General features: G+C 46.3%; 1 long non-coding RNA gene across 1 annotated transcript; it reads left to right on the top strand.

Moving 5' to 3' along the window:
• Positions 1–3125: 3125 nt before the first annotated feature.
• LOC140187330 (uncharacterized) lies at positions 3126–10811 on the top strand. The gene is made up of 3 exons (XR_011883068.1): positions 3126–3355; positions 9083–9236; positions 10590–10811. It is a non-coding gene; the product is annotated as an uncharacterized lncRNA (long non-coding RNA).
• The last annotated feature ends 690 nt before the right edge of the window (positions 10812–11501 follow it).

Below are 11501 nucleotides of genomic sequence, written 5' to 3'. Positions count from 1 at the left end.
ACACCTTTATTCAGAGTCTGTGGGAGGAGCCACAGGGGCAGTCAGCAGAGGGGCGTGTCCAGACAGTTAACCCAATTACAACATATATATATGGTTTACCACATTCACCCCTCCTTTTTTTTAAAAAAGAGTCCCGCGGGGTGAAGTGACTGACAATATTTACAACAAGTATATTTACAGGTTAAGTCTATCAGGTGGTCGAGTCCGTCGCTGTGATCTACGTAGCACCGGCGGTGATTGCGTCGGCGATGGCGGTTGTGCTGGCTCCGGCCTGACTTGAGGTGCCAGCTCGTTAGGCGTCGGTAATCCCTCATGTGTGTGCATCGCGCCCGGTATGGGAGTGTCGTGTGGTGTCTGGGTAGGACCCACCTGCTTCAAGCAGGCTTCAATTACACAAATGCCTAAGTAGTACATCTATAGTGATGAAATGTTTTAAGAAGTTGGTGATGAAACATATTAATTTCTGGCTGAGAAGAGACTTGGATCCACTCCAATTTGTCTGCTGGGGCAACAAGCCCACAGCAGATGCAATTGCACTGGCTCTTCACTGGAACACCCAGACAGCATTCCATCCTATCACTCCCTCAAAACTACCTTGGCTTCAATATCTCCTTGGGCAATTGGATCCTCGATTACCTCACTCGCAGATCAGTCAGTTCAGATTGGCAACATCTCCTCCACAATCTCCATCAGCACAGGTATACGAAAAGACTCTGTACTTAGGGCCCTGCCATTTTACACTCATGACTATGTGGATAAGCACTGCTCCAATGCCACATTTAAGTTTGCTGACGATACTAATGCAAAAGGTGGTGACAAATGAGAAAGATTGAATAGGTTCGGACTTTATTCCCTAGAATGTAGAAGAATGAGGGGAGATTTGATAGCGATATACAAAATTATGAGGGGTATAGTTAGAGTAAATGCAAGCAGGCTTTCTCCACCGAGGCTGGGTGTGACCAGAAATAGAGGTCATGGATTAAGGGGGAAAGGTAAAATGTTTAAAGGGAATATGAGAGGGAACTTCTTCACTGAGAGGGTTTTGAGAGTGTTGAATGAGCTGTCAGCAGAAGTGGTGAATGTGGGTTTCAACATTTAAGAGAAATTTGGATAGAAACATGGATGGGAGGGGTAAGGAGGGCTGTGGTCTAAGTACAGGTTGATGGGACTAGTTCTGTACGGACTAGATGGGCTATAATGCCTGTTTCTGTGCTGTAGTGTTCTAAGAGAATATGACTCAAAACATTTTAGATGTGGATTATTAGGTCTTTGGGATTTATCAGTTTCCAGGCTCATTAACATATACTTTTACTAATCTTTCCCTTTTTCATTTGACATGGATCCTTGGCTTTCCATCACCTCTGGAAATGTTTTTGTGCCTCTGTGAAGACTGACACACAGTAACACACACAAAGTGCTGGAGGAACTCAGCAGGTCAGGCAGCATCTATAGAGAGGAGTAAAAGTCGACATTTTGGGCTGAGACCTTTCTTTAGGACTGGAAAGGAAGTGGGGAAGATGCCAGAATAAAAACATAGGGGAGGGGAAGGAGGACCAGCTGGAAGGTGATGGGTGAAGCCAGGTGGGTGGAAAAGGTAAAGTGCTCGAGAGGGAGAAATGTGTTAGGAGAGGAGAGTGTACTGAGGGAGAAAGGGAAGAAGGAAGGGCAACAAGAGGAGGTGATAGGCAGGTGAGGGGAAAAGGTAAGGAGCTAGAGTGGAGAATAGAAGAAGAAGGAAGGGGGAGGAAAAAATTAGCAAAGGAGGAATCCATGTGCATGCCATCAGGTTAGAGGCTACCCAGTGAAGGTGTTGCTCCTCCACCCTGAGAATGGCCTCATCATGGCTAAAGAGCAGGCCACATTTCAGAACAGGAATGAGAATGGTGGGCCACCAGGAATTTATGCTTTTGACAGATGGGACAGAAGTGCTCGACAAAGTGGTTCCCCAATTTGCATAGTGTCTTACCAGTATTTGTTGAAATCTTCTTATTTTCTGAATTATTAATTTTCCTGTCTCTGAGGGGCACAATATTTGTCTCTGTTCCTTTCCATTTTACACATCTGTGAAAGGTCTGAGAGAATCATTTCCACCTGATAGTTCTACCTGATGGTCTTAAAGACTTATTTCCACCTGATAGTCCCATCTCTTCATTTCACTGTTCTGATTTCTAAAATGTTCCCAAATTGCAGATTACGTACTGTCTCAACAACTATTTAGCCTTTTTCCTCAGATGTGGCGCTACCTCTAATTTCTCCCATAATGCGTGTTGGACAATTTTCCCAACGTGCCATTAATCCATAAAGAAATGTATCTTTGTTGCATGCCATATTTTGTTTTTTTGTTTACATAGCACCAATGCCTAACCACTGTCAAACTCTTTAATGTCATTTCGCAGTCTATCCCCTCCCACCAGCACCCATTCTTCACATTTGCCTTGTCTAGACCCTGGTTTCCAGTTGAAATAAGTTACTTTCAATCTTCAGATGAAATTCTATCATTTTATGATCATAGTTTCTATCTTCCCAGGTGCCCTTTACAAGATGATTATTGATTAATCCCTTTTCATTGTTTGCCACCAGAACAGGTGGATTGCTGGGGGAACTCAGCGACTCACCAGGCGACTCACTCTCTCCTCATAGTCTCGCTCCTTCATCTCTGCAATCAACCTGGGAACTCAGTGAGTCAGGCAGCATCTATGAAGGGATCCATTGAAGCTTCTTCATCCATGGATGCTACCTGACCTGCTGTGTTTCACCAGCACTTTGGGTGTGTTGCTCTGGATTTCCAGCATCTGCAGAATCTCCTGTGTCTCCAGATCTAAAGGAATCAGTTTCTTGGCAGGTTCCTCGATATACTAACCTTGAAACTAAACTCAACCGGGCAGTCTAGATTAAAGGTCCCCAACCCCATGTCAACACCGGAGAAGAGACGAGCAATGGGATTAGTGTCAATGTGGCGGGCGCGGACTGTGATTGGCTGCCGCTTGGTCCCGCCTCCCCGGCCTGAGCCTCCGTGATTTGCTAATCCGGCCAGAGCGGGATGTGCACGACGGTGGTGGTGCTCGGTACGCTCGCCGTCCTGCTGCGGAGGCGCTTCTTCAATCGGGTGCAGCCGGTGTAAGGAGATTCTCATCCGCATCTCTCCTCTAACCCCAAATTCACAGCGTGTCACAACGATCCTGGCCCTCCGACTCTCCGCGCACAGACCGTAACCCCGTCCCCTACGGTCCTCCTATCGCACCGGTTCGCGCCCGTTCCTGACGGGGTTTGCTGATTCTCTGCAGGTTTGCGGATGATGTCGAGAGAACTGCGACCGAGTCACAGAGGGGAGTACAACAGGGTCTTCAACGAGCAGGTAACCCCCTGCGTCTGGGCTGAGGGTTGGGTGCTGGGTGCTGGGTGCGGTGTGGTAAGTGGTGGCCGGAGTCTGAGCTGGGTGGGCTGACTTGGGGTCATTGTAGGGTTGGGTGGGTGTGGTAGGGTGCAGGATAGGACAGGTGGGTGGGGGGGGGCAAGAACATAACAAATAGGAGCAGGAGTCGCCATTCAATAAGATACTGGCTGACCTGGCCATGGACTCATCTCCACCAATCTGCTTTTCCCCCATAACCCTCAATTTCTTTACTATGCAAAAATCTATCCAACCTTGTTTTAGCTATATTTACTGGGGTAGCTTCAATCGACAGAATTCCACAGATTCACCACTCTCTGGGAAAAGCATCTCCGTACTGAATCTACTCCCCGAATCTTAAGGCTATGTTCATTAAATCCTGGTCTCACTTAATAGTGGAAACAACTTTCCTGCCTCTATCTTATCTATCCCTTTTATGTTTCTATAAGATCTCCTCTCTTTCTTCTGAATTCCAACGAGTACAATCCCAGGCGACTCACTCTGTCCTCATAGTCTCACTCCTTCATCTCTGCAATCAACCTGGTGAACCTCCTCTGCTCTGCCTCCAAAGCCAGTATATCCCTCCTCCAGTATGGAGACCAGAACTGCACACGGCACTCCAGGTGCGGTTTCACCAGTACCCCATGTAGTTGCAGCATAACCTCCCTGCTCTTAAATTCAATCCCTCTAGCAATGAAGGGCAACATCCCATTTGTGTTCTTGATAGTCTGCTGCACCTGCATACCAACCTTTTCTGATTCATGCACAAGCACTCCCAAGTCCCTCTGTACAGCAGCATGCTGCAATTTTTTACTATTTAAATCATTTTTCCTTCCAAATTGGATGACCTCGCTTTTATCAACATTGTACTCCATCTGCCAGACCCTTGCCCACTCACTTAATCTATCTACATCTCTCTGAAGACTCTCTGTATCTTCTGCACAATTTGCTTTTCCACTCAATTTAATATCATCAGCAAAACAAGATACACTATACGCAACACACATCAAAGTTGCTGGTGAACGCAGCAGGCCAGGCAGCATCTGTAGGAAGAGGTGCAGTCGACGTTTCAGGCCGAGACCCTTCGTCAGGACTAACTGAAGGAAGAGTGAGTAAGTGATTAGAAGGTTGGAGGGGGAGGGGGAGATCCAAAATGATAGGAAAAGACAGGAGGGGGAGGGATAGAGCCAAGAGCTGGACAGGTGATAGGCAAAAGGGGATACGAGAGGATCATGGGACAGGAGATCCGGGAAGAAAGACAAGGGGGGGGTGACCCAGAGGATGGGCAAGAGGTATATTAGCTGAACATCTACGCTCTGTCCGCCAGAGAAAGCAGGATCTCCCAGTGGACACACATTTTAATTCCACATCCCATTCCCATTCTGACATGTCCATCCACGGCCTCCTCTACTGTAAAGATGAAGCCACACTCAGGTTGGAGGAACAACACCTTATATTCCGTCTAGGTAGCCTCCAACCTGATGGCATGAACATCGACTTCTCTAACTTCCGCTAAGGCCCCACCTCCCCCTCGTATCCCATCTGTTACTCATTTTTATGCACACATTCTTTCTCTCACTCTCCTTTTTCTCCCTCTGTCCCTCTGAATATACCTCTTGCCCATCCTCTGGGTCACCCCCCCCCCCCCCGTCTTTCTTCCCGGATCTCCTGTCCCATGATCCTCTCGTATCCTCTTTTGCCTATCACCTGTCCAGCTCTTGGCTCTATCCCTCCCCCTCCTGTCTTCTCCTATGATTTTGGATCTCCCCCTCCCCCCTCCAACCTTCTAATCCCTTACTCACTCTTCCTTCAGTTAGTCCTGACGAAGGGTCTCGGCCTGAAACGTCGACTGCACCTCTTCCTACAGATGCTGCCTGGCCTGCTGCGTTCACCAGCAACTTTGATGTGTGTTGCTTGAATTTCCAGCATCTGCAGAATTCCTGTTGTTTGCGTTTAAATACACTATACGCAGTCCCCTCTTCCAGATTGTTAACGTGTATCATGATCAGTTGCGGGCCTAGCACCGACCCCTCAGCACACCGCTCACTGCTGATTGCCAACCAGAGTAACACCCATGTATCCCAACTCTCTGTTTTCTATTAGCTAGCCAATCCTCTATCCATGCTAATACATCGAAGGGCACATGAATGAGTCTGTGCTTTGGTCAGATGGTATCTGTCAGCTCAGGATGTGAAAATAATGGCAAAATTTGAATAAATGTGTAGGTTGGGTCTGGACTGTATTTGGTTACTGAACACAAGAATAGAACATTGGACGTTGATGAAGGTGCATCTATGCAAAATGACTGGATTCAGCATTTAATTCCCTCACCTGAAATCACTAATATCCATTGTAAGTAGCTGGATGCCAGCACTGATCCCTGCCACCCTAAGAAATACCCATGTATTGCCACCCTCTGTTTCTGGTAGGTTAGCTAGTTCTTTATCGACAATGTCCAGCTGGAAAGATGAGATGAGCAGTGGCAGATGGCATTTAATACAGACAGCTGTGGGTAATATATTTCTGGAAAATAAATCCTGGTAAGGTGTGTAGAGCAAGCCACAGGAACCTTGGACATTTTGATGTACAGAGAGAGTTTGGGATGCAAGGTAATAGCTGTCTGAAAATGGTGACTCTGATGGATAAGGTAGTGAAATGAGCATTTGCTCTGTTTGCCTTTGTAGGATGAGGCACTAAGTATGGGATGCTGTGTTGGAGCTGTAGAAAACATTAGTTGCGGCATACTTGAAGAACTATTTGTTATTGCCACACTACTGAAATGATGTGCTAGCAGTAGAGATTCACCACAGTATTGCCTGGAATTAAAATCTGTAGACCTGACTCGCCTTGTGTTAGACACAGCCCCATCAAGGGGCAAAAGATTTCTATCATCTTCCTCCCTCTACTAGGTCATGCTTTGCTCTTCGCCTCTCCAGGAAAAAAAACAAACTATCCTATCCAGTATCTGCTATCTGAATTGCTCTAATCCAGGCAACATCCTGGTGTATCTTCCTCTGCACCCTGTCCATTGCTGTCTCATGTTAGGAGAGTGAGGCAACCAGACATTGGTGTAGAACCACATTACTCCAAGTGTGGTGTAACCAATCTCATTCCTGATCATATCTACTCCTTGATGTCCATTGGTGTCATGCATCACATATGCCACCAACTCTACCTTCTCCACTGTTTGGGATCTGTGGACTTGTCTCCCAAGGGTTCCTTGTTCTTTCAGACCCTACCATTTACTGTGACTATTTACCTTTGTTTCCATTAAAGTGCATTGCCTCGCAGTTGTCAGAATTAAATTCAATTTCCCATTACTCCAGCCAGCTGATTTAGAATATGCTATAGCCTTAAAGAATCTTCATTATCATATTTCTTATCTGCAAACTTGTCAAGCCTCCTACTAGACCTTTTCACAAACACTTTAGTTCCTCCTTTGTGAAGACAGACTACAAATACTCAGATTCTTTGTGTGTCAGTTTAACTTCCCCTGTTCTGACTGTGAGGACTTGCATTCACCGTCAATCTTTGTCTCTTCACATTTAATAGAAGCTTATACAATGAATAGTATATTTCCTGCACGTTCACTCTTGCATTCGGTTTGGAGCTAATCTATGACTTCTCCTTGGATCAAATACTATTTCTATTTGATCAGTCATCATCGTGCCAGTCTTCCTGTTTAGTTGTTGTGCTGGCTGGAGGTCAACAATTATAGGTCTTACATGGGTCTGAAATGTTTGCCACTGCTGATCCACCATCAATCCTGAAGTACTTTGATGTTTCCTAATCTCTGAGCTACCTGTTTCCTCATTCCATCGTGTGTTCCTTCACTGAGATTCAGGATTCTAGTCTCAGATCCCACTATGCCACTCTCAGTCCTGCTGAGCAACTATAACGTGGGTGCTTCTTTCCGAAGTGAGGAAGAAGGTTTACTAATTAGTTCCTTCCCAGTCTAAGATGCCCTTGTGACAAACGAGAAAATCTGCAGATGCTAGAAATCCGAGCAACACATACAAAATGCTGGAGGAACTTAGCAGGCCAGGCAGCATCTAGGAAAAAGAGTACAGTCCATGTTTCTGGCTGAAACACTTCAGCAGGACTGGACCAAAAAAAAAGCGGAGGAGTAGATTTAAAAGGTGGGAGGAGGGGAGAGAGAAAAACGCAGAGTGATAGGTAAACCTGAAGGGGAAGGGGATGAAGTAAAGAGCTGGGAAATAAATTGGTTAAAGAGGCAGAAGGCCATGGAAGGAAGAAAAAGAGGGGAGGCGCACCAGAGGGGAGGTGATGGGTGGGCAAGGAGATAGGTGAGAGAGGGAAAAGGGGATGGGAAACGGTGAAGGAGATGGGGGGTGGGGGGATTATTGGAAGTTCGAGAAATCGATGTTTATGCCATCAGGTTGGAGGCTACTCAAATGAAATGCAAGCAGAATATAAGGTGGCTCCCAGTGGCCACCCATTTTAATTCCACTTCCCATTCCCATTCTGATATGTCTATCCATGGCCTCCGTTGTGATGAGGCCACACCTGGGTTGGAGGAACAACACTTTATATTCCCAGAATATAAATACAGAGTATTCCCAGATCTTCTTTTCCCTCCCTTGACCCCAGCTGCAGCTATGTCTCCATAATTCCAATTCTGTGCATCTCTACATTAATACACCATCTTATCACCAGTGTCCCTTGCGCTCGGAGGTGCTTGTCAGCGGTGTCTGCCCCTTGCGCTCTGAGACGCCTGTCGGCGGTGTCTGCCTCTTGCGCTCGGAGGCACTTAAGACCACAAGACAAGGGAGCAGGACCAGGTCATCTGGCCCATTAAGTCTGCTCTGCCATTCAATCAGGGCTGATCCTTTTCTTCCCTCCTCGGCCTTCTCCGTGTAACATTTGATGCTGTGTCCAATCGAGAACCTATCAAGCTGTGTCTTAAATACACTTGGCAACCTGCTCTCCACAGCTGTCTGTGGTAATAAATTCCACGGATTCACCACCCTCAAACTAAAGAAATTTCTCCTCATCTCTGTTTTAAATGGATGCCCCTCTATTCTGAGGCTGTGCCCTCTTATCCTAGATTTCCCCCACCATGGGAAACACCCTTTTCACATCTACTCTGTCTTGGCCTTTCAACATTCAAAAGGTTTCAATGAGAGTTCCCCTCATCCTTCTAAATTCCAGTGAGTACAGATCCCGGAGCCATCAAACGTTCCTCGTATGATAATCCTTTCATTCCCGGAATTATCCCTGTGAACCTCCTCCGAACCCTCTCCACTATCAGCATATCTTTTCTTAGATGAGGAGTCCAAAACTGTTCACAGTACTCAAGGTGAAGCATCACCAATGCCTCATAAAGTCTGAGCATCACATCCCTGCTCTAATATCCTGGACCTTTCGAAATGAACTTGTCAGCAGTGCCCCTCACGCTGGGAGACACTTGTCACTGGTGCTCCTTGCATTTGGAAACTACCCACCTGGCTTCACCTATGACCTTTAAATTGATTTTCTGGATCCTATCACGCCATCCCATCCCAGTGCTGTTCTGTGCCAAGCAGCCCACCCTTCACTACCACGGCTTTTCAGTCTCTTGTGCCTCACCCTGAAGGAGATGGTCTTTTTAAGACCCACCTAGAGGACAGGAACTTAGTTTTCTCATTTTCAAATAACGCGGAATATTTCACACTCTTGCATTTTTTTCAGGAGGACACTGAGAAGTTGGTGGTTGTGATCTGTCGGGCTGGACTAGGCCATAGCATGCTTTGATCAGGATGGAAGGTGACCTACGCCATCCGACACCCATGCAGCACGGAAGCAACTGTGCAGCTCTCTGAGAGATCACCCTCCAATTTCCAGGGTCAGTATCACCTCTCCCTTTGAGGATCCAGTACAGTATCACAGCCGGTCAAGCCTTTGATAGAAGTTATCCAAAATGAAATGGTGTTGAACAGCTTGATGTTGAAAAGAGAGTTGCAGCTTCAAATAGCAGAGAGACAGACTTTTCAGCCCACTGACAAGTGCCACTCTGTCACACCCACACCATCAATCCATCCTGGCTAACATGGCCCCACCCTACCTTTCCCTGACCAATCCAATGCCAGCCTATTTTATTCTTCCCTCATTCCCCATGAGATTCCACCCCTCCCCTATACTGTCTCAGTGGCCGTTAACCTCCCAATCTGCAATATGTGTGGGATTCCGAAACCCAACGAGCCACAGAGAAGTGGGGAAGCTCCACACAGCCAGTTGCTGAGGTCAGCTTTGAACTGGGTCGCCGTGCTGTGCTGTGATGCTGCACCACCGTGTTGCCCATGGATTTTGAACAGTATGTTAATGTCGAGTGCTGTTTGCCACCACCCCCTCTCTCTAAGTGACTGTGTGCAGAAGTCTGAGGGTGAAGCGGATGAGTGAATATATTGAGCTAAGTTTTCGATGTTAATATCTGAACAGTTAGTCACTTACAATCACTGATATAACTAGCTGATGGTAATTACTGACTTGTGGGATTAACTCTGAGTCAGGCCTTCGGTTAGTTTGAGGGGCAAAGTTCTGTCCTATCAATACATTAAAGTTATTGCTGGGACTTGCGATGTTCTGATCCAGTTGTAGATAAATGGGGCTGGCAATGACATAACATGGGCGTGAGCGTGTGTGGGATGGGGTGTGCGGGTAGGTGGGACAGAGGGTGGATGTGGACGGATCAAGGCAGATGGAATAAAGTTGATGACAATGCTGCTCATTGGCATGAGCCTGAGATGGAAAGGTGTGCAGTGATACTGCTCAAGCAGGCAAATGGAATTAGTGCAGACAGGTATTGGGAACAGGATAGACTAGCTGGGCTGAAAGGCCATGTTTCTCTACTATGTAATTCTACAATTGTATAATGCGTACCGGTGGGGGAGGGCTTCCTACGGCTACACTGGAGGCTTTGTGGGTCTGCTGGGTGCCACAGGGGGTTGAATGTACTCGGGATGGAGATAAATCTGTTGTAGTTTGAAGCTTTTGGCTGTAAATAGTGTGAATCGTGGAATATTGACCATAGTCTGTTACCCTGGCTAGTGGCGGGCCTTCTGATGTATTGTAATAAAGTGATGCTAGAATCACTGAATAAATCTCTTTCGTAAAAGACAAAGGAAACAGGAGGGGTTGATATTTCAAGCTTGACTCTGCTGCATATGAGGTAATCCTAGGAATATTATTCATGTTACAGAACAACTTTCAAATTGCTACCGGAAACCTGACTGAGTCCAAGAAGGCCACTGGAAAGATCAGGAGTCAGAGCTAGAGTTGGACTGGAACCTCGTGGCCCTCACTGATCTGGACTGAAGCTCCACACAGGATGGTTTCTTAAGTTATCACATCTTGCTCTGGGAAATGAACTTCTCTACAATTAATTTCTCAAAACCTAGTATGTTCTCCTTGTCTAGTAACAATGCTGTGAATTAAATGCTTTGCTCCATTTAATACATCTTCATTGACTTTGTGCGGTTGTGATCCTGAAGGTGGAGTGTGCACAGCCTGGGTTTCAGTCAGTGCTGTTGCTACGACTCTTTCCCTGGACCCTCTTAATGCCATTGTTCCGCATTAAACTGGACTCAAAGATGTCTATTAACGATATCTGTGGAGGAAGCTCTCAGCAGTTGACAACAATCTATAATTATGTGCATCAGAAACGCAGAATTCCATTGGTGCAACTGGGGAAGTATTTGCTCCCCCACAGATCTCACCCAGTTTAATGGTACACATCAGTCCCACATCTATTTAAACCTCACAGGCTCAACTTTTTTCCCCTCTGCAGGCTAACTCTGAGGTCAGAAGCAGTGCATCAATCTCTCCCATTACTAACTTGCATTTCATAATTCTTTATCCTTTAAGCTCCCTTGAGTGGATTTCAGAAGGTTTTTAATCAGCATTTGCTTCCCTGCATGCTGCAGTTGACAAATTTGCATATCTGGTTCTATGCTTCAGGTAAAGGCAGCCATTGTGGTTTTCTACATTTTTGTTAATTGTACACTCGGTGATTCCCTTACTTAACGTTCACCCCAACCGTGTTGCCCAGCTAGGTCCTATTGTCACGTATACAAACTCCAGTGCATGAATGAAAATAAAATCCTAAAATGCC

The sequence above is a fragment of the Mobula birostris genome, chromosome 24 (assembly GCF_030028105.1).
Source record: "Mobula birostris isolate sMobBir1 chromosome 24, sMobBir1.hap1, whole genome shotgun sequence".
NCBI classification, from domain to species: domain Eukaryota; kingdom Metazoa; phylum Chordata; class Chondrichthyes; order Myliobatiformes; family Myliobatidae; genus Mobula; species Mobula birostris.
The sequence above is the reverse complement of the archived record's forward strand: the minus strand, read 5'-3'. Positions and strand labels throughout refer to the sequence as shown.